At 41.7% G+C, this 23392-nt stretch overlaps 1 long non-coding RNA gene across 16 annotated transcripts in view; it reads right to left on the bottom strand.

Annotated features, from left to right (window-relative positions):
• The window catches only part of LOC107320017, a 41512-nt gene that overhangs the window by 5715 nt on the left and 12405 nt on the right, over window positions 1-23392 (bottom strand). For 9 of the 16 annotated variants that reach the window (XR_004308798.1, XR_004308800.1, XR_004308802.1 and 6 more), the window contains 5 exons: window positions 20492-20596; window positions 19094-19238; window positions 12971-13078; window positions 9123-9261; window positions 5022-7529 (listed from right to left, as the gene is read on the bottom strand). This is a non-coding gene — a long non-coding RNA (uncharacterized LOC107320017). Of the gene's footprint in view, window positions 1-283; window positions 2793-5021; window positions 7530-9122; window positions 9262-12970; window positions 13079-19093; window positions 19239-20491; window positions 20597-23392 lie in introns of all 16 variants that reach the window. The other 7 variants (XR_004308804.1, XR_004308807.1, XR_004308808.1 and 4 more) reach the window with 5 other exon arrangements.

Raw genomic sequence — 23392 nt, 5'->3', positions numbered from 1 at the left:
TTTTCCTGCTTCAGCCATTTAGTTTTGCTTGCAAAGGTTTTACCTTTCTTCCAAGACCATATACAGAATAGGGAAGAAGTAAATAAATATAGCAAAAAAGAAAAGAAACACAGCAGAATTTCAGCATAGAGACTGCAGCAAGTCCATCTGGCTGCCAGTGCCACAAGCTGTACTTCATCAGTTCAGCACAAAGATGCTACTGTGTGGCCAGCAATTGCTGGAAAGGCTGGTGTAATGCACACAAAGCACCCTGGATCTATCCAAACTGCACAGATGAGGGTACCTGCTATAAAGCTCCAGACTGATGGAAGTGATGCAGAACTGGGCTTCAATCAGAGCAGATTCGTGACTTCACCATGGAAATTGCCCAGAGATGAGCTGGTGATATCCTTCAACCTGCAGTGCCCAGAGGATGCATTACTCCTCCAGACAAAACTACCCAACTTGGAAGCTCACACAGCCTGAAGAAGAGCAAAGCAACTCTCAAAATTCAGCTTAAACAAGCTAAAATCTGTCCTGTTTGCAGTGCCAATTTCTACTTCAACATTCTTACTTTTCACAAAAGCAATAAGACCAAAATCTGGACCCAAAATTGCCAGCAGGTCTTTGAATGCTAATTTAAGCTTTTGAAATATCCAAGTATGTCTACAAGCAAAGCTCAGATTTGAAAAATAACCAGACTTGGCGTTAATATTTCTGCACTCTAAGCTCTAGCCCTCCCCAAGGCAGACCCCAGGGCCTCCATCTGGCCAGTGCTCCATCAGTGAAGGAATCACTATTTGTCAGCAGAGCTGGGGCTGGGCTCATGCATGGCATTCCATAGCAATACAAGCATCCTTTGAGCAATGGCTAGCACCTGTGCTACACATCATTGGGCAGGATGTGGTTAGTGCAAACGGGTTAAAGAAAGCCACAACTGTTGTGCCCATTTGGACTGGAAAGGAAGACGGAAAGCCATAACCAGTGTGCCCATTTGGACTGGATGCCCTTAATGCTGCGGCTGTTGACATCTCAGACATTGCCCCTGATCACTCACTCATGGAAAGCAATCCTACTGCTGGAGCCGCAGTCAATCCCACAGTTCATTTTCTGTTAGATATGTATTTTTGCAACTCATGTGTGACACGCAGAAGCTGACAAAGAACTTAGGATCACATTGAAATGTTTTGCCCAGCTGGAATCTACGCAGTGCCCTTCACAGCAAAATAGTTTAAAATTCTGTTGGATATTTGATGGGAAAGACTCATTTTTCAGAGGTGACTGCTTCAAAAGAAGAGTTTGTTTTTCAGCCTTCTAATTGTTTTTGTTGCATACAGGTCTTATCTCCTAGCACTTTGTATTAGCAGTTATTTTAATTAAGCTTCCCAAAAAACTAATTTCAGGATTTTCATTTCATTTCCTTCATTCACTGAAGCAGTGCCAGAGGATGCTTTTTAAAGATTTATGAGCACTTCTTTGAGTGCAGTATACTAATGTAAGCTGTGGACCTACCTTAGGTTGTCCAGATTTTACACAAACACCGACAAAAATTCAGGACCTTACTACAGCAACCAAAACCTCCAGGAATTTTATTATACAGGACAGTAAGTTGCCTGGCAATTAATTACTTCAATAGATTCACTTGATCGCTTGAGAATGGGATGACTGCTTCTTTAGCACACTAAGCAGAGACCAAGGCTTTGAAGTAGAGCAAGGCAACCTCACAAACCTTTGTAAACAATTCCTATGGCTTCAGGTTTGGGTCCCCAGCTCCAGCACCATGGGCATGGGGTCTTTTCCATTACTTACTGGGAAGATCTATTACCACTTTATTGTGGTGGTGCTTGGACTTGCATAGCAGTCCCCATGCACAGCACGTTTCACAAATAAAATACAACCCCTGCATTACTATTTCACAAAGTAAATTACAGGATTCACATTTCCAGACAGGCTTTCACGGGGAGAAATTAACCTTCTGTATTTTGTTTTGTGTCAGTGGTTTTGCACATATAATCATTTATGAATGAAAAAGCATCTACTTTAACATTAAGATAAATTGGGTGGACCATTTGAAGGCTTTGGTAAGCAGGCAAGATATACATAAAACAAATATGTCATGTATCTTACTATTACTGAGCTTTTCTCCCTGCTTATTTTGCATTTAATTCTCTCAAGTGAAACAAATGGGGCCAGAACATTCAATCTCTGGAAGTAAACCAGTGTCCTTTTTATCAAGTAGAAAAAATAAGCTTTCAGATGAGCCATTCTCTGTAGGATAGTTCCTCCACAGGCAAATAAAATCACAAGGAAAGGTGTGTTATTGAATCATCTTCATGGATGCAATATTCTTCCTTTTATATCTTCTATCTTAAAATATTTCAAAGTAATTCGAGAAATATACAGCCGATTTTTAAAATGATGGGTTAGATACTGACATTTCTATTTAGATTCTGACATTTATATCTATTTTATTAACTCCAAGCATTTAAACTCCATGTCCTCACCTTATCTCCTTTTGTTAAATAACATAAAAAGGGATTTTTAAGGGTTTAAGAGGAAACATTTGGTGGCAACAGGAAAGTCATATTTGCACCGACATACTTACAGAATGTCTACATCTATAACAGAAACTAGAAATTGCTGTTAAAACCCAGGAAAAACACATCAAAAGTAATCCTACCTGTGACAAACCAAGGCCAGATTATTCAGTAGTTTCATTTAACTCTACCTTTTATACATGCAGACACATTACTCTTCCTTGTGTTCAATGTAAGTCATTCTTGGCCATCAAATCCTGGTGTCTTGCTTTCCTTCTATGGAACAACATGGACAATAAAGACACATTCTGTCTTCCTGTATGCCAAGAAATGGCTCTATCCTGGCTCTTTGCATTCTGGTCTGAAGAAAAGGACTAACACTTTTCTGCCCTTCAGGAGCTGAAGAACATGGACACGACTGCATCAGTAAAACCTCTCAGTCCCTCTCCAGCTTCCTTGGTAAAAGCTCTCCCTCTCCAAAATAGACACCACTGCTTTATTCCTGTCTCGAACCACAGCTTCTCCAACAGTGCGACCTGTGTATTCTTATGGTGCACTCAGCCATGCCGCTGTTTGAAGGCAGGGGATGCTTTGGGCCACAAACAGCAGGATTAGTAACTTTCTGTCAGCCAGCACAACCCCTGGGATGATGCCTGTACTTGTTATGTTTTCAGACCTATCAGAAGGTAAACTTGAACTTTGTATTTGTTTTTTTTTAAGGTATCTGAATATTCAGTGGTACCACAACAGTCTTCTGCAGCCCTGGATACTTTGGACTAAATTCAGTTTAGTCCAATGCTTCTGGCCAGCTCCCCACCTCCTCTCCCTCCCCTCACGCCCCATGCCTTGGTCTTGGGGGAAGAGTTTCTTTTGCAAATTTTGCCTTTTGTTTTGAAGTCCCACCAATATGAATGCTGGCACATGCACCACTATGCAATAGCCCCACTGCACTGAGCGGACACTAAAAGCATCTTAAGTGACTGTTTTGCCTTTGTGTTCTATTATACAACTTCAACAGCACCAGCAACAAGCAACCAGAGCAAAGGGAATGCAGAAATCAGAGGTTTGCTTCTTGAAGATGGAGCAGAGATGGAAAACTGAGCCCAAGTGTCTCTTAACCCCCCCCCCCTTCCCCTCCTCTCTCCTCCAGCCCAGACAGTGCCATTGCAGCAGAGTAGGAGCCCCACAGGAGTAGCACAAGGCTACCTCTGCCCTTGACCACATGGTGCTGGCTCTGCCCATGGCCACAGCAGCACTAAATTCTCTTTTCAGGCTACTTGGCAGAACTAATCTCTTTTAATCTGCCCTCTTTATGGCATCTCTTCGGCCTGACAAAACTCCAATTTATTGACTGTCAGGAAAGACCACAAGGCCTATATCTTTCTTCAGCACTTCACTTTCTTCAGCAGTGTTGAGTGGTGAGGGAATGAAAGGTAAAGAGAATGAAATGTAAAGGGAGAGGAATGTAAAGGAAGCATTTTCCCCTCTTAAGCCTCATAGGGTAGCATTATGTCAACACTTAACAGTAAAGCAATAAGATATTTATACCTATCTGAAAAATTAAGGACTGTTTCCTTTAAGCAATATTCATCCTCATATAATCAAAAGAGAGAATGGCACAGAAAGGAAGAGCTGGAAATAAATAACTTTTATACCAAAATGAACAGCTACTGGTCCTCCAGCACCATTAAGGCCTGGGTCAGGCTGGGGGTGGTTCTGTTTTGCCTCATTTTCTATAACACTTATTAGAGTCATCAGGATGTGAGTAGGTTTAGCACCCCCCCATGTTTTCCAGGCAGAAAAGACAGAGACATCACATCAGGGCTGCGTGACAGCTCCCCGGATTAGTCCCAGGGCTCTGGCTGTATTGATTCCTTCCCCAGCGCGATCTCTTGTGAAGAAGCGGCTGGATGGAGGGATCGAAAAGAAGAGGTACTTGAGAATTCATAGGATAGAAATAATTACCCTGCAGTCTGAAAATCTATTTCTTTCTTGTTGGTTTTTTTTTTTGGTTTTTTTTTTTTTGGTTTTTTTTTATTTTATTTTTTTTACCAAATCTGGCAAGACTATATAACTAATTACTATATAAGCAAATAAGACTAATTCTTAAAGGTCTTCGGTAAGAAGTGCATTGGCACATTGGCGCACTAATATTGTGAAGGGCAATAGACAAATATTAACAGCTTTGGCACAAACAGATGAGGAAATGAAGGCAACTACCGCTGCCCCAGCAATTCACTGAAGGTCACAGTCTGCAGCAGGAGCACAGAGGGGCCCCCAATGCTTTCAGCGCCAATTTGGAGCTTTAACCGCCAGCTCATCTTTTCTTCCCTAATTCCCTGAACCAATTCTACCACTCATCACAAGATAGAAGCTGGAATTTAAATGCAGTTACACACCATGTTTAACATCTCACCCTTAAGGATTGAATGGAATTAACCCGTATAAAGTTATTCAAGTATTGCAGAGCCTGTACCTGAATAAGCAGTGTTTGAAGGCACATACCCTGCAATGGGGAGATCTCTGGACCACTCCTGTCTGCTCTGTGTTTCTGTTGCATCCATAAATCGTAAACACGAGGCAAAACTACTGCAAAGCCTCGATGAGGCTGGGAGTCGAAAACGATCTGTTTTGGTCTGCTGGTTTGAAAATGGTTTTCTTGATGAAACTCATGAGTCCACCGGAGACTGAGACACAGATGGATGAGCCGAGCATATGATAAACCTGCTGCAAGAGTTTGTAGTTAATTGCCCATCATCTTTTTTGTCTCACCATAAAAAATTTCACGCCCACCTTGCACAGTAAAGGTAACCGGAGTGTCATAAACCATTTGTCTCCTGTGCTTTCTTTTCTGCATTATCCAATCGGTCTTGTTGTTAGAATGCTGTTGAGACAAGACAAATTTGCTGAGCCTTTTTACTGATGAAGAGCACTGCACCCTTTATCAAATGATCTCCATTCTCTAATGAGAAGAAACACCTTCCAGAGTCATTTGCATACTAATATCTTTATTTCTAAAACAATAAGCTGGCTGCAGCTCAGAGCCCTCTGTCAGAATAAAATGATTTCATTTGCATGAGCAAAGTGTGGAGAGCTCACAAGGAAAACGTGCCCCTTGCCAGGGGAGTGGAGGGTACCCTATGCTCAGCAGAAATGGCAGCTGGAGTCCAATGCAGAGCAGGAGCAGGCAGCACAGAGGGGTGGGGATCCCACCTAGAGGGACTCCTAGTGGGCAAGCTGCAGGACAAGAGGCCTTGGAAAGGGATCTGATGCCGCAGATACTATCTGTGCTACTAAGATGCATTTATCACTGCCTACATTTCTCCCTCTCTCTCTGGTTTTATTATTGCTTGGGCAGAAAATATTGCAGAAACAGGTCATTGCAGGGCAGAGCAGCAGTCCTACTCTAAGCAGTAAGAAAGACAAAAGGGTATCTAACAACACAACTTCCAAACCTGCATTCAGTAGCTGACATTTTCACTTGGATGCCAGAAAGGCTGCACTTTCCTGCAGCACACAAACAGTGTCAGGGTTTCCTCCTGCCTTCCAGCACTGCTGTGCACCAACAAAGGGAAGAGAAAAATTGCCTTCTCTGTACCGCATCCATCCGAAGAAAGTGGAAACCCTCTCTGGTTCCCAGCAGTGTTTGCCAGCCAGCTGTGTAGAAGCACCCAGATCTGGTGATGGCAAAGCTCCCCAGAAAACAGCTTTTCTTCAGCAGCCAGACACTCTAATGAGAAACAAGCCAAGTCTAATGAGCAGCTAAAGCCCACATTTCCCAGAGATGCTTTAGAGTTTACCGTTTAAATCTTTGGCAAACAAGTTTTGCCTGCTGCTCCCTCTGCATTGATGCACATATCCTCTGCAGCAGCAGCCAGCAGAGTGGAGCACAGAGCACAGTGTCCATCACTCCTCTGCTGGCAGGGGCTCTGCTGAGCACTGGGCATTGGAGGTGGCTGAATGGGAGCAGAAGAGTAGAGGAGCAAGTTCTTCTGGCAGCCTCCATGTAGTCCACCATCATGTACCAGCACTGGTGATCAAAGCCGGGCATGTATTATTCATCCAAAACTGTGTCTATTTTAAGCACTTGGGAATGACTAAAAATAGTCAACTGTTGAAGTAAGGCCTAGGCTTGAAATAAGGTTGTTAGCACTGTTTTACACTGATCTCTTACAGGTTACAGATTACTGTTTTTTTCCCCATCAAATTAAGAGGATCCATTCCACATTATGTATGTTTTCATCTGACTGTATTAAAACAAGCATTAAATTGAAGGGTGTTTTTTCCCCATATCTTTCAGAAGGCTGCCACCATATGGGGATTGGTTTTAATACAAAGATTATCTCTGGGTTTTTTGCAAACAGATCTTACTGCAGCATCCTCTCCTTGCATCAAATGGGACAGCACAGCAGGCCAGAGAAGGAGCTATGATATCACACAAGGAATCATTATACAGACATTGTTCCATGCCATGAAGATCTTAGGGCTGTAATTACCTTCTTCTTTAAAAATCTGTATTTACTGCAAAAACATGTAGTTTTTTCATTTGAGCTATAAGCAGTTCATTGTACATTTTGAACAGTATGATTTGAACTCCTCTGTAACTTGACTAAAACCATCAACACTCCATATCCTCTCTTTAAGAGATTTCTGTTACCAATCTACTTTTTCTCATTTTGCCCCTTTACAAACTTCAATATCCATAATGCAGTAACACCTGCTGTGACTTCACACAATGGGTAAGCAGAGAACATCCATGTGATACTGCTCTTCAGCTTCCTTCTCCTTGCAGTCAGACTCAAAGGACTAACAGAGACAAAGCCGTGCCCTGCCTGGATGACCAGAACCACAGCATGGTCACTCCAGCTCCCCCACTGCCCTGCATGTGGGCACTGTCCCACTGAGCAACCCACAGCTCTGTGGATTCCTCCCCAGTGAAAAACTTCTTTTACTTGAGCACTGGTTTTACCATTTTCATGGCTCCAAGATGGCATCCACCTCATCTGCATGAATCTGAAATGCAGAAAGGGCAATTAGAACACATACAGGATGTGAAAACAAAGCTAGGGGAGGGAGCTCCTGCAACAGTCATGGAGTGGTTGGGCAGCCAGGCGTGCAGAACCAGGAGGCTGAGCCTGCCAGGCCTGCCAGGATGCTCATGTGCACTGGGCAGCCCTGGAACCACACTGTGCTGAGAGCAAAGCCAAGTGCATGGGTCTTGTCAGCAGAAACAGCCACTCGCTCCAAATGGGACATGGAAGTGTCACCGCCTGCCCTTATCCAGATGGTGGAAGAGCATTGCTGAAACCCAACCAGTCGGCACCCACCCGGCACAGCTCAGCAACAGCAAACATCTCCGTGTCTGTGCCAAGCAAACACCCCTGTCTGGGCTGTGTGCACCCCTGCTGTTTGCACAACACTGCTTCAAAGTACAACTCGCCAGGCTGCATCACGCCAAAAACCCAGATAATCCAGCTACTGGCAGCATACCAGAGCTAATACATTTTCAAAGCAGCAACTCGTACAGTTGTTTGATACAGAAACCACCCTGTGTACACAGCAATTTATGAGGAAGCACAAGCTTTGGGAATCAAATTTCCCCCTTTTCTTTTTAAATGCTGTCCCAAAAGAGTGTCAGTAATATTCCCAAGATTAGGAAGATGTCATTTGAACCAGACACAGGGCTTTATATGTGAGAAAAGAAAAGTAGGCTCTCCTCTTCCATGGAGCAATCCATGGCACCGAGTGGCCAGAGCATCAGAAGAATCAAAATGATGGCTTACTCTAACAGGTGAATTTCTGATGCCATAAACTTATGAATGGGAAAGTGTTTTATTTTATGTTCTTTTTCTTCCCCTCAGAATGTCGTTGAAAATAAGATACTTTTAATCTTACCAAGTATCCTTCTAGCTTAAGTATTTTAAATGAATACAGGAGCAGATGTTTACTTGATATATATAAATAAGTACATTTCCTATGCTTCAATGGATCTATATTGATCCTTGCTGCTGAGAATCTGGCCTATAGATTTTAAGTTAGTCTTCCTATGGCCCAGGGGATACTTTAAATTCTTTTATCCTAATAAGCCTTTTAGAAGGACTTAACTTTTACACCCTCCAGCTTTTCCATATGTGAGGAAATTTATACTTCCACCCTTTACTGCCTGTAGTCAAAAGAAAGCAATAGTGTTGGTATGAGGGACATTTTTTTTTAACATTTCACACATTAATAGTTGAGAACTTGAACAGAAACCCCCAGGCCTGCAATTATTGTATGAATGGTCAGATTTAGTCCCCAGGGTGGAATGTGATCCCAACGCTGGATTTACAGCTAGGGTTGGTAGGATGCTATTTGGAGCATGGAGTAAATCTTGGTGACATCTTTGTGCAGAGAACCTGGCCAAGGAGGGAAAAAGAGCCACCAGTTTCAGAACTAAATAAAATTTCTTTGCAGTTAATGGTAAATAATTTCTTAGTACAGATATGGTACATAATTAAGTGATAAATCAAATTTTCACCAAAACGTGGCCATGTGCACACTGCATTACGTAGTGCACAGAGGAAAGAAATGGGCTCAAGGAGGAATTAAGAAGCACTGATACCTCACCTGGGTGCAGGCAGTTCCATTGCACCGCCAGGCAGCTGGCAATCAGAACACTGCAGTTCTGTGGCTGGAAAGTGTTAAGGCTTTCATTGACTCATGGACTCCATCTGTCCACAGGCCATGCCTCTCAATCCCAAGAAAACTGGAAAGAGGTAAAGAGGGTAGAGGAAAAAACAAAAACAAAATTACAACAGAAATTGTACTATTAGCAACAAAAGGTTTAAGAAACACACCCAGCAATTGCTCAGCGTGTTTCCTTTGGGAGTGGGCAAAGCAATCTGCACCTTGATTGCTGCAAAATAACTGGAGCTTAAATGAGGTTTCACCTTTAACAGAGGTTTCTTTTTTCTCTGCCCATAAAATAAAACACACCGCAGTTTAGAAATAATGTTTTCTCAGCCCTGAATATTATAGGAACTGATTATCTTTATTGCTAGCCTTGTAAAAAATATCAGCCTTTAGGTAACAGCTTTGTTACCAAATAAATAAGTGGGTAGGATGCTGCATGGAACTCCGAGGTGCAAAACACTCATACAATGAAGTGCCCAAACAACATCAGAATGCACTGTAACTGCTCACAGAAGTTTTATAACTGTGAAAATCATCCCTTATTTGCATGTGCAATTACTACAGTTGCATAAGCAATTACATCAATTGTCCAATTATAACAACTGTTTTCTGAATCAGCTAAAAGGAGAAGAAAAAAAACCCACAACAAAACACATTTCTCTTTGCTGTAATAGAAATGCTATTTGCATACAGAGAAGAATAAGATTTCTGTTTCCTGGGATATGCAATTAAATTACCTTGGGGTACTCAGCTTCTCTGTTCCTGAATGGAGTATAAGGGGTTCTGTGGTATAAAAAATAATACTTGGGACAGCTTTACAGCTTTGCACTTAGCAATAATATTTCCTCTTGGCCCACTGCAATTACTGCACAGTTCTTCCATTGCTCAGAGATATTAGTTTGTATTTACAATTAAGAGGACATAGTCTCGGGGCACTGGGTTGTTTAATGGCATTCTTTTCCTGTATAAGCACTTGGATCATTAGGAATTGCATTGACTTCATTTCTCAGAACACGGAAATATGCAAAGAAATGAAGAATCCCATTCTAGAATTATATTCCTGGAATATAGCAACATCTGTTCTTCCTAACAGAGCAACAGGTGGGAGGAAATCCCTCAGTCTACTCGTCACCAATTTAAACTTGTGAAGTGATAACATCCGAATGTGCTGCAATAACCAGAAAAGCCACAAACAGGGCAGGAAATCAGACAACAAAAAAAATTCCTCAGACAAAATCATCACATTCTGAGAGTAAATGAGGCTTAGAAATCCCAGTATTCAGGACCAAAACTGCAGAGGGTTTCTACTGACCAGGCAGCATGCCATGCTGGCAGATGGAAGTCTGCATGTTCATATGTAACCAAGTTGCCACCCGTATGCAGCCCAATATGGGCATCTGGATTTCCCACTGGGGAATGCTGGAATCCCCATCAGGATGGTGCTCCCACAGCTGCGGGTAGCCAGCGTTCTGTCTCTGAGCCTCTATTAAACCCCAGATGTCAAAGAAGAAAAGGACTTCTATCTGCTGTGAGAGGGGAACATATATGATGGAGCAAACCAAGCCCAACCCCCTGCAGCTCTGAGCAGCGCAGCAATATAGCAACCACCAAGCCATCCCCTCCCTCAGGAGCAGATGGAGAAGGGATGCTGTGCAAGGAAGGGCCCACTGTGGGTGGATTCTGTACGCCAGTTAAACTCAGGCTCCTTTTGGATTATACTGGCCTGCCAACAGAAGATGCACCTTCCCTGTCATTTACAATCCAATTTAAGAAGTAAAAAGGGCTTTTGCACCTTCCGGAGGAATAAACAGAGCAGATACACATGCAGCCTCTCATCTGGAGGCACCATGTATTCAAACCAAAGCTTTCAGCCAGATCAAAGGCTTTTATCTTTTTTAAAAGACCTTCTGTTTTACTGTGGGAGGATTAAATCACTGTGACCACACACTACAGCCTCCTCTATAGCTGGTCCATGGCTGGTGGAGGTTTCAAGCACCTCAAGGAAGGCATATTCGCACTGTGGCTCTGGCCAAGAGCTGTCAGACGAGCAGTTTGCTTATGCTGAGAGCCATCTTGTGCCCTCTTCAGAATGGGGCTCAAGCTCCAACCCATGGTTGAAGCAATGCCCACAGTGTTTGAATATGTATTTAGTGATTCTTGGGACAATTGATCCAGGCAGAATGCCTGGCTCCTTTGTCAGGGAAAGTTTTGCTCTAATGTCACTGTGAGCAATGCGATGTCACAGCATGGCTGCTTAGCACACTGCTTATTGCAGAACTCCTCACAAACAGCTCAGGACATTTCACCTTACCTATGAAATATCTTTTGCATGCAAACAGGGTAAAAAAGAAGAGAGAGCACTGAGACCTCTCTGGAGCAGAATGAGAACAAATCTCCACTCAGCAAACTGCTATGGGAATTAAATACACAACTGCACGTGGGCTGTACAGCCAAAGCAATTGGGATTATAGGAGGTTTGCTTGGGAGCAGCCAGTTATGTGGGGCAGAGGAGTGTAGGCAAACCTCTCATAGTGCCAGCAGCCCATGAATATAAACACTTAAACACCTGAAATGCACAAAAGCTTAAGACACAAATCGGCTTCCCTTGTGTTCAGAAGGAGCTGGGTTTTTCAGGTACCTGAACACTTCTGAAGTCAGACCTGTAGGAAGCCAAGCAAGGGAATACTGAGAGGGGAACTCAGCACTCTACACCAGCATTTAACTCCTCTTTTCCTTCAGACCTCAGCTGCTCTCAGCCAAGCTTAGCGTCCCACAGCAAGGCTCAGTTTGAGCCATTCAAACACATTGGTTAATGATGTTTAATTGGTTCCCCAGTGTCACAACACTTAAAAGACAGAGGTTCTACAAACCATTTAAAGCTCTGGGACAAGATTAAAGTTTCTTTTTTTTTTTTTAAGTTTTGAATTTGCTTTACATGTGGAAATACAGAAGGAGAGATATTTAATTAAATAACAGAGGTTCTCCAGACCTTAAGCCTTTTTCTTTGAGCAAATTGATGGGATAAAGATATTACTGAAACCTCTTCCAACCGGGGCCTTCCATTGTCCACGGGGCAGCTACAAGTTCATAGCTCAGTGGACTCAAACAGCATGGCCCTTTGACACCCAACCTACATTCTCTCCTATTTTGAATGCTTGACTCCTAAAACAATTGTCCCTATTTTTCCCCTTTACAAGTGCTCATCTTCATGGCCTTGATTCAAGGGATGCTCTTTTTTCAAATAAAGTTTGCATTATTCACCAAAATTTTGAAGTACATTCATTCAACTCATTGACCATATATTCAAAGACACAAGACAATAGATATATACATCTATACACATTCCATATGTTTTCCCTGTATTTTAGTATTAAAGTTAACCAAAAATTAAATAGAAGAAAAAGAAAATAATCCCAACACCTGCACTTATAGCTCATCTTTTTGAATCAGAAACAAGAAAGAAAGAATTCCATTCACAGGAATTGCAGCACAATCTGTGCTGTTCATTCATAGGCTGTGCAACAGATTGGGACATCTCTTTGTCAGCTGTTTTTTGCAGTGGGGCTGAAGACATCTGCAGTCTTATCCCTGACATTTCCAAAGAAAGAAGGTCACACTGTGGGACTGAATGTGATACAAGTACCACATGCAGCAGCTTTTTCTTGTGAGCAAGTTCAGAACTGATAAAAGCAACAGAAGTGTTCTGCATTCAGATTCTGAGGATTACAGATTTGGGAAACTGCACAAAATGACTCATTCCAACCCCATATCTTGATACCTACAGAGCAGCAGGAGTCCAGCAAAGCTCCAACGGCAGCTCCTTCTGCAGTGACAGACACAAATTCAGCTGCTAATGGATTCTTTTTTCCATCTCTTCCATTGCAGTTGGTCTGGAGAAGAAACAGTGCTTTAAAATCCATATGGCTCCAATGTTTCATTTCACCTTTGAGATTCCAGGACGAACTAAATTTTAAATACACTCAGGAGACACTGACAGTGGTACTGTCATCCCAGAGCAAATAACAGAATTCACATAGCATGGATCATGCAGAAGATACCCAGTGAGAAATTACATTCATATTTGTCTTAGAGAGCTAAAATAAAGCACTCCAGAAGTTCCCATTATGCTGACAAATACCTGTGATTATTGTATTGAGCACTACTGCAAACCACGGCGTGGAGTCACAGAAGGGGCGAGCAGAGCAAGGACTGCTTCCCATTGCTGTTCTGTAATCCCCTGAAGGGCTGACTGACACCTCCATCACCAGCCAGGGAACAGGAGGAGATGCTGCTCATGGCTGTGGGTTTTCATAAACCTGTGTCCCCATGACAACTCTCTTGCTTTCCTTGCAATCCAACGTATTTTTAATGGCATTCCCTCATCCTCTTCCTCCCAAGCAGTCTGCAGCAAAGCTGCTGGCAGAGTTAGAGGAAACACACACACCTCTCACTTGACATACATAATTTCTTACAGCATTTTCTTGCTTGGTTATAAAACCCTCCATGAGATGTCCTCCTTAACTTGCTTTTATCTGTGGAGTTACAGAGGGCAGTTGTGCAATCTGTGTTTATAAAACCCTACTAAGACAAGGACTATTATTTCCCTTCTTTATTTCTTGATGAAAGATTACATGGATGCCCACGCTGTTAATAACTGCTCTGCATCACCCATTCTAGCCCAAGGTCAATCTGACATACAGCACTTCACAGACAGTACAAATATGACACGGAGCAAAGGGATTCTTTTCCTTTATACCCCTTGCATTAAAAAAAAAAAACAACTGTGCTCTTTTCTCACTAGCAAAATTATTCTTTGAGTAAGAAAAGGGAACACCACATATAAGTTAAATGCTTTCAGTAACTTATAGAAATCTAATGTAAGTAACTGAAAGGAACAGGTAAACCTTGCTCAGAAATAACCTGGGAAATAAGAGGTCAGTATGAAGCTTAGAAGGTTGGACTGCGCTGGGGAGCTCTGATTCAAACACAAAACAGTTGGACCATTTCTGACTACATGCACAACATCATTGAGGATGCAACTTACAAACTTGCTCTCAGCAGAACTGAACGTTACTTCAGTTTGTTATTTGTAAGGAGAAACCAGTTTTAAATGCTGTACATTAAGAAATCATGTTGACCGTTTCTTTTTTAGCGTTCTCTGCCTTTTGAGCCCTTTTATGGGGAAAACAAACCAAACCAAACAAACAAACAAAAACACCCCAGTTTTTCTTTAATAAAACCATCTTATTTCACTCTGCCTGTTGAGAAGGAGAAAAGCTTTGTGCAGTTCCCAGCTGTGGCTTTGAGATACTGCCACATCCTCCTTCTCCTCCCTACTTCTTGGCAACTTTTCCTTTATTAATGTGTCTGTTTTCATAATTTTTCAAGGTTAAATTATCTCAGTTTAACAGTCTCCCAGGGATGCAGCTGGGTACTTTGCAATAGCAATGTATTGCTATGCACACTGCAGCGGCAAACCCCAGCCATCTTCATTTCAGCACATGGTGGTTTTTTATCCTCCTAATTGCTTTAAGCCATCCTTGTGCTAAGTGCTCATTGTCAAAAAAGATCATCAGGAAGACTGAAGAAACACCCAGGTGAGTCTCATGGGTCCATTGAAAAGAAGGAAAGAAGGCCAACTGTCACACCCCATGTGAGGCCAATTATTTCTTCTGTGAAGAATGGCAGTGAAACAGTGCCCAGTTATTTGTGGAGCAGTTGGCTTTGCACTGCCGCTAGCCCAGACAAACAGATAGGATTCAGCCCATCTTCTTCATGAATTGTCCCTTTATCACTCACCACATATTAATTCTCTCAGCAAATCCCTACAAAAATGATGAAAAACTGCATAACACATAAGGCAAATCCAAAGTCCGCATTGTCCCATCCAACAGCCTCTAAATACATATCTGATGGTTCTGAATACTAAAACTGACACTAAGTCCCGAAACAAGAGAGAAAGGAAAAACCATCTGAGATTTCTTATGCCAAATCTTTATTTTTTGGCTTCCAACAAGAACAACTGCCAACAGGAAAAAGGCACGCTGCCTCAGCCCAGGCCAAAATAATCATTTGCAATAAGAAATAAAGAGACAGAACAAAGCTTTGTAATAGATTGTAATGGGAACTAGCCCAAGCAAAATATCTATCTGCTCATGTCTTTTGCCTGACAGTTGCATGTTGTGTATAAGTACAAAACACAACATGCACAGAATGCGAGACAAAGTCCTATTACAGTTATTTTTCAGTTGCAGCTGAAGGGGAAATAGAAATATAAAAGCAGGACACCTAATAATTGGGGTTATTAGCGAGCTTGTTCTACAGGAAGGATCTCCAAATCAGAGTTCATGCAGATTAATGTTAACTTAGCACTCAGGCCTCTCCAGAAAATTGCCTGAATGTTTCACTGCTATTGCAGAACTTGAGCAGGGCAGGAGGGGGGCACCCATGCTTTGTGATGGTTCTTTATAGGCTTGGCCAGTGTGCTGAGCCACGCTCAGTTGTGCTCTGTAGGACAAACCCAGCTGTTCAAGCCATGTCTGGGGCAGCAATCTCTCTCTGGAAATTTCTTGCAAACAACAGAGACAACAGAAAACACTCAGAGATGTTCATTTGCCTTTTTATGCTGCACGTTGCTGCTTTTTTTCCCCTTAAAATTAGCACTTTAGCTACTACAGTCCATGTACTCAAGCAACACTGCTCAATTTAACTAAGCATACAGAAACTCTTCTTGGTTCACTGTGATTTGCAATTTAACAATACGTATGCAAATGAAATTAGTGCTGGCAAAAATAATTACAGTTGCTCTTGGGAGGATTAATAACTAAAGTCTGCCCTGCTTATGGTAAGGTTTAATTTAATTCTGTTGCATATATTAAATGAAGAAACAAATTCTGTGTTCAATATTGTGTTTGGCAGTTAATATGTGCTCACATGAATGCTTGTGCATTTAGATGGACTGAAAAGGACCACGCTCACAGATATGCTCATGTCCTATAGAGAGACAGATAGCGATAATTAGCTGGTGGTAATCACAGCGCCTTTTTCAGGAAATGCAGGAATGCTGCCATCCATTGCAGGGAAGTGGCTGGGGCTGACTTATGACTATGAGGTGTAATAACCTTGTATAAGCTGTCCCCTACGGCTATGAGTCTTTAATAACAGCACAGCCACTGCTCTATACAACATTCATATGAACAAATCAGATTTTGAGCATGGCTATTAATGCCTCCCACCTTTTTGGCTCAGCACAGCATGGAAGTGCTGGACAGAAGGGTGATACCCCGCACTGTGATCACCTTGCCACAGGAAATCCCTCCTACACTGCAATGTAACTGTCTGGCTTTTTACAGGCTTTTATGGGTTGGAATAACTTTACTGAAGCCAGTGGGTGTAACAGCTGCCTCACATTTGGATTAGCATCCAAATCAATCAACACCCCCTATAGTGCTAGAAGCTGAATTCGTAAAAGTTCCAATGAAAACAGCAGACATCTGAAAAATGGGGGAGTTCTATGGAGCTGGGGAGTAAAAATGAAGGTTGGGCATCACCTGCTGGAGGTGGGTCCATATCTGCTTGACATCTGCACTTTTGCTATTTAGTGCACTTCATTTTTGGATCTTGAAGACCAAAGTAATGCTATCTGATTAACTTTTAAGTACTGTTTTAAAAGTGGTATTCATTTTTAAACACTTAAAGTTGTGTGTGATCAGAGAAGATCACATATTTCAATGAAGTTAGACTGCTGCTGCTGGAAATTATATGGATACTTTCCCCCAAAACCCTTCTTTGTGTTTACCACACAAAAATGCCCTGAATCCAATACATGGCCCAAATTGGCCAAATCCAGAATTTACTCATTTCAGTGGATAAATATGCCTCTCAGAGATACATTATCATGCATACATACATGCATATAACTATATAATATATGTTCTGTATTAGCACATAGATGGATGTAGGTATTTAGTATATATTAGCACACACAGAAATATCTTCAGCATGTCTCTGTCATTTGCTGATATGTTGCTGAAGTTCTCATTGTGATAGTGAATGTTTAGAAATCATATATGATTTAACACTGTCATTTAAGTGCATTAAGACTACTTGCTTAAAACATGAAAAAGTAGGTTTAATGAGGATGTTAAAGTAAACTGTAGTATGGATATAATTGAGGACTGTTACCAAGAAAAGCTTTAGTGTCAGTGGATTATGGCAATTTTTAGTACCTTATTAAAACATTCAGAATGGATATGAACATTTTTAGGGATGTCTTGCCACATAAATAATTGGACCATTACTTTCATACACTGTACACTATATAAAATGTTAATAAGCTTTCTAAAATAGCACTACATTATAGGAACAGATTTTATATTCCATTAAATATTTGGAACCAAGTTATCCACCATATTTTTGGTGTTTTCTGCCCTTAAAACTCACATAAGAAGAAAGGGACACAGAACCATTGTTATGAATGTTGTGTTTCAGAAGAATTACCCAGAATTACCCAATGTATTTTTTCATAGGATTTCCATTAGTGTCATGAAAGATCAGCTATTCTTGTTCTGAAATGCTCTGAACACACAGATCCCATCTCCCATTGCTGATTCCTCTGGAACATTGTCTCATATACTCAGCAAATCTCTACCACACAACCAACTTTCTCCACCTAACCTCAGAAACACAAGCAGCTCAACCACTAAAGAAAGGCCATAAACTGATAACTACAATCAAGGCCCCATATTTCATCACTAAGACATGAAAACAGTAGGGAAATACCTAGGAGCCACTTCAAAGACCTGAATTCCCAGTGGTGATGAAAGTGCTCCCATGGACAACAACACATTTTAGATGATGATTCCAATGAGGAAGGCAAAAGAGTTGTTGCTGTTCACTAGGAGAGGACACCACAACCACAAAGCAGAATGAGTAAATGCTAATAGCAACTCATTGTTTACAGACAATGGCCAACTTCAACAATGTATGTCAAATCAAAAGAACGAGCAACCCAGTGGTACTGAAAGCTGTGCTACCTGTAGCAGTGGCTCACAAGTGGGCTCAGCCCAAAATTTTCAACAGAACAGAGTTTGTCCAAGATCCTTATTACACAACTAATAGTGTTCATCAGATAAGAGGCATGAGACATGGGCAGGTTTAAAAATGTTTGCCATCATAATCAGAAGTATGTAAAAAGCAAAACAATCCAAAGTTTGGGATCTCTCTTGTTTCAAAGAGCGAATGAAAGTCATTGTACGTATCTGACTCTCCAGAGAGGGTAAATAAATCAGATATAAAACCCTACAGTAAGAGTTAAGTGTTTCCTCCCTACGATGCTATAATTTACAGAAACCTTTCAAGGTTGTGTAAGTCAGTGGGGTTTGATTTAGGAGGATCCATAACCTGTTGAAACCAATGAAAAACTACAGATGATCTCAACAACCTTTGGAATAATCTGTGCTAAACTGATTGAAAGTAGACTTTATGATTTCCAACACATGTGGAAAAAAGAAAAACAAAGAACATTTTTTCTTCACTTTTTGGACCACTGACAAGAAGCCCACATTCGCATAACCATGGAGTTGCAGTGCATTTATCAATTACCAGCAGTACCCTCTGAATACAACAGATAGCATGCCATGTGCTTGGCTGCTGCACAGGTTGGAGGCAGATAAAGTCCTTTAGAGATATAAACGATTATCACAGAATAATGTATTGATCTGTTAATAAGGGAAGGGAGAAATAGCAAGGAGAAAAATTATATAATGCTATTAGAAATTAGAAAACAATTCCAACCAACCCCTAAGCATAACTTACTTCACTAAATTGCAAGGCAGCTTTTGCAAGGAGGCCATGAACTGACTCTATGTAGATCTGTAAAAAGGTACTTTGTACCTGGTACTTACTCACTGGGTTCTGTAGATCAGTTCTTCATTCCCACTACCACGTTCTGGAGAAGGATTGTTCATTAGGTTATACACTCAGCTGTGAGGTCATCACACTAATAAATGCTTTAGAAAAGAAAGAAATCCGTGGTTTGTTTTCTTTTCTCTGAAAAATAGAGATCACAGTCAACAAACTCAAAGCCAATAAAAGGAGCTGACTTCACCATTGAAGTTGTCCTGTTCTGTATCTGTTAATAAAGAGCGATAAATTAGCATGTGACATAATGTATAAATAGTAACGTGTGAATATGGTGTATAGAGAGGGCATAGTGACAGAGAGCTGAGAACTGGTTTGTGAAAAACCATCTGTTGGTTGCAGTGCTGTTCAACACAATATTCTCTTCCTGACAGACTGTGGCTGAAGTCAAGCTCAGGCTTCAATGAGAAAACAGTATCAGGACAAACCCCAAATGTTGCTTTCAAAGTAGGAAACAGCCTGCAGTAACATTCCATAACACGTCCATTAATTTTCCAGCTCACATTTGATGGAGACATGATTGTTCATATTCAGTGTCCACAGACCTAAGCAGCAAACACATGCAGTGACTATTGGTGACAGGGTGCAGGTGGGATCTAAGGCAGCTTTCCACCAGGCAGGAGGTGTGAAGGTGGATATCCCTTTTCTGAACAGAAATGCAGACATCTCTTCTGTTCTCATTTGTGATAGGTTTGGAAAGCCTTTCATATCTAGAAGGGTTTTATTCCATTTTTTTAAAGATCAAAAATGCTTTTGCTGATATCCCCTTTTATTGTACTTTAAATCTCTCCATCAACACAAAGAAAGCATCTCGCCTGGATCTGGGAACACACCCAGGAGATGGGCACTGAAGGCATTTCTGCTGTTATTAAACACCCCCAGACTTGTTGGTTAAGGTTGCTTATTACAGAAGGCAATAAAAACCAAGCAGCTAATAACTATACTGTTATGAAAACATTGGGTTGAATTAAGATGAAAGATCTTTTTATGTGTGCTACATTTGCATTCTCCTACTGGGCAACTCAAAAGATAGAAGGCTGAAGAACCAGTATCTAACCTTCACATTACCAGAGAACTAATCAGAGCAGTGAGAAAAACTGTCTGGTACACACAGTTTTATTTAAGGACTGAGAGAAAATAAAGGTATTTTTGATAGGATTTTTAAGAGGGTGGAAATGGGATTTTTAGACAATGAAAAAGCATTACACAATTAGTGCACCATGAAAAGCTTATCTATGTAGCCAAGTTCAAATAATAAATTTAATTAAAGTTTAAAAGCTTAGGTAAAATCCATTAAACACTTGTAGCTTAATAAAACGTTACTTTTAGCATAAGTACAGCATTAACACCAACGGTAACATGGGAAACATCGCCTAAAGTACCTGACTTTAAGAGCATTCATCACATCTTCAGATCCATCAGTCCATGTGGTCACAGCAGCACGTTCCTCTGCCAATCAGCCCTCAAAATTAACATGGGACTATTGCCTGGGGAGAGAAGAATTCAGGAAATGGGAACTGGTATTTGTTTCCATAAGAAATAATTCAGCTAATTGACCCTAACCACAAACTATCGTAATCTTTAATCAGAAGGCAGCCCATTGGTTTAAGGATCCGCTTCACTACTTCAGCACATGTAACACACGGAGCAGCAGCAAGGCTCACACTTCTGCAACACGCAGGCATGGGGCTTCTTCCCAACAGTGAGGAGTGAGTGGCAGATTTATTGCATGTCCCGCAGAAGTTAAATGAATGTGGAAACACCACACAGCCTTACAAACAGCTTCCCTTGCTGAGTTCATTTTTCCAGACTCCTCATGGCACTGCAGGGATGTTAGAAGCAGCAATTAGAAGCAGCAGAAACACCCAAGGAGAAAGGCAATGGCTCTGGGCTGGGCCTTGGGATGAATGAAGCAGTACAGCTCCTACGGAAGCAATTGTACCAACGAGAAGCACAGTATCTGAATGAGGGCCTAGCAAAATAAAGCTCCTTCACATTCAGCTATCAGGGCATTGGCGAAGGACGGCTCTGCTGGAAATTCATCTTCTGAATGAAGAATACTGTCAGACACTCAGAACAGTTTAGAACACCCAGCATGCACCCACAGCACTGTATGAACAGGTGAGGTGTGATAAAGTAGGCTCACAAAGACATGCACTACAGAGGAGCCGCGGTGTTCTCCTGACACACTGAGGTCCAGGCCCACTCCTGGAGCCCCTTCCTTGCCTTGCAGCTGGCACTGACCTGAGGGAGCAGAACAGCCTCCACTGGAGGAGCAGACACCTCTGCAGCCATCTCCACCCTCCTCCAATTTGAGTCCTTCTGCATGCACTGAAGGGTAAATAGCACGCTACGTCTGTCAGAGATAAGGGCTGACAACCTGTTACCAGCTAACAACTCCCCAACTTCTCACCTCGAGCAAATTTTACTTAGCAGCACTGTATAACTACATGTCAGTAATGAGAAGCTTGTCCCAAAATGTATTTCTGCCAATGCAGAAAGACCATATTACAGAAATAATATGCAATTTCTGTGAACGGTTCCTAATTGTGATATCATTGTCAGGAATAATGAGACCTTCTAAATATAACGACTTCCCTAGAACACACATGCTGCTTGCTCAGAAATAAATACTCCTGTGTTATACAAGAGCTAATACTCACAATTGTGGAACGTGCAAATCACAAACCTGAAGGAAGACAACAAACTGTACTCCTTTTTCATTCTTGAATAGGGAAAAGGCATCATCTGAACTTAATATTCTGTAGAATACTCTTTGCTACTCAGTATACATATGTCTATATGCAGTCCCTCCCCATACCGTTGTGTGGGGCAAAGTGACAGCAATGCACTGACATAATGAATCTACATATAAATATAGCAGATACACAGATTTATCACAAAGCCTCTTTGCTATAACATGGAAATTCCCAAGTGACTGACTGGAAGCCAGCAAGTGAAATAGGAAAGTTATTCGTGAGTAACAGATTAGAATTTAACTCCATGAAAATGTTACTCTTCTTCACTCTGGAAATTGCTCTAAATGTATCTGTGAATTAAGCATCTTGTGCCTTAATCGTTCTTTCTACTCAGCAACCACTTAATATATTTTATTGATTACATTTTTGTAATTATAAAGCTTTATAAACCAGAACAGTGACGTGCCTTTTACAAGAGTATTTACTCAGAGAAACGCAGTGGGACAGGATTATGGAGCATCACAGTATAGGCCTTAGCCCTTCAAATTACTTTTTCATGCAGTGCACTGCTGAGGAGTTTTTGATTTGTTCGTCTAAAATCTGTTTTGACACAACACCAGAGCAGAGCTTCCCAGTGATCTGTGAGAAGCAGCCAGCATATTTTAAACAGAGAGGTCCAACAGTTTTGAAACTTATATTCTGGGTCAAAGTGAATTTACAGCTGTGCTTGCAATGCTACACTAGAAAAGAAGGGTTTGCCTTTTGAATTCTAAATGGAACATCACTAACATAAGGACTATACATAAAAACCAGAACTGCTTTAAATCTCCCTTTCCACACTTAAGATTTCCCTTTTCAAAATCACGTAGGTACTGGGGAGAGAAAGTTCCACCTGGTCACAACCTCCTTGGCGCCTACAGACCCATCCAAGATGCCAGGCATGGAGGAGCAACAAACCAAGCTGAGGTGGAAGATGCTTTAGAAAGAGAGGTTCTAAGACCATGATATCATGCCACTACACCCAGCACACAGCTGGGGTCAGACTAGATGATCTTTGAAGGCCTTTCCATCCCACCATTTTATGATTCTATGACTGTCCTGAGAAGCTACACAAATCATGGTGGCCAGGCTCTCTCTCTTCCTGCCACCCTTCCCCATGGTGTCTCACATTTGATCCTACATGAATATCCTTTTCCCATTGCTGTGTGGGCTGCCCATCCATTGGATGACCCAGCCAGGCCAACGCCAGCTGCCAGGACCTCCTCATCACCACCAGGGATGTCAAAATAAGTGATGATGGCAACACTTTAGCAGTGGGAGGTTAATGACTGCCTCCTCCAAGAGACAGAAATGAGATCTATGAGAGACTTTGGTCCATCTTTCTGCCACATCCTCTCTTCATCCCTGCCTTCCAAGGCACAAGTCACGATTCAGCCCTTCTGCCTCCAGTTCTGTGTGCACAACAGGAGACACTCACTGCTTCCCTAATTGCCCTCACAGACAGAGCAGGCTGAAGCCCATTTGCTCTTCCGTTCCATTTCTTGTAACGACACCCTCTGTGCATTTAATGTTGCCCTGAACAAA

The sequence above is a fragment of the Coturnix japonica genome, chromosome 12 (assembly GCF_001577835.2).
Source record: "Coturnix japonica isolate 7356 chromosome 12, Coturnix japonica 2.1, whole genome shotgun sequence".
Classification (NCBI taxonomy): domain Eukaryota; kingdom Metazoa; phylum Chordata; class Aves; order Galliformes; family Phasianidae; genus Coturnix; species Coturnix japonica.
The sequence above is the reverse complement of the archived record's forward strand: the minus strand, read 5'-3'. Positions and strand labels throughout refer to the sequence as shown.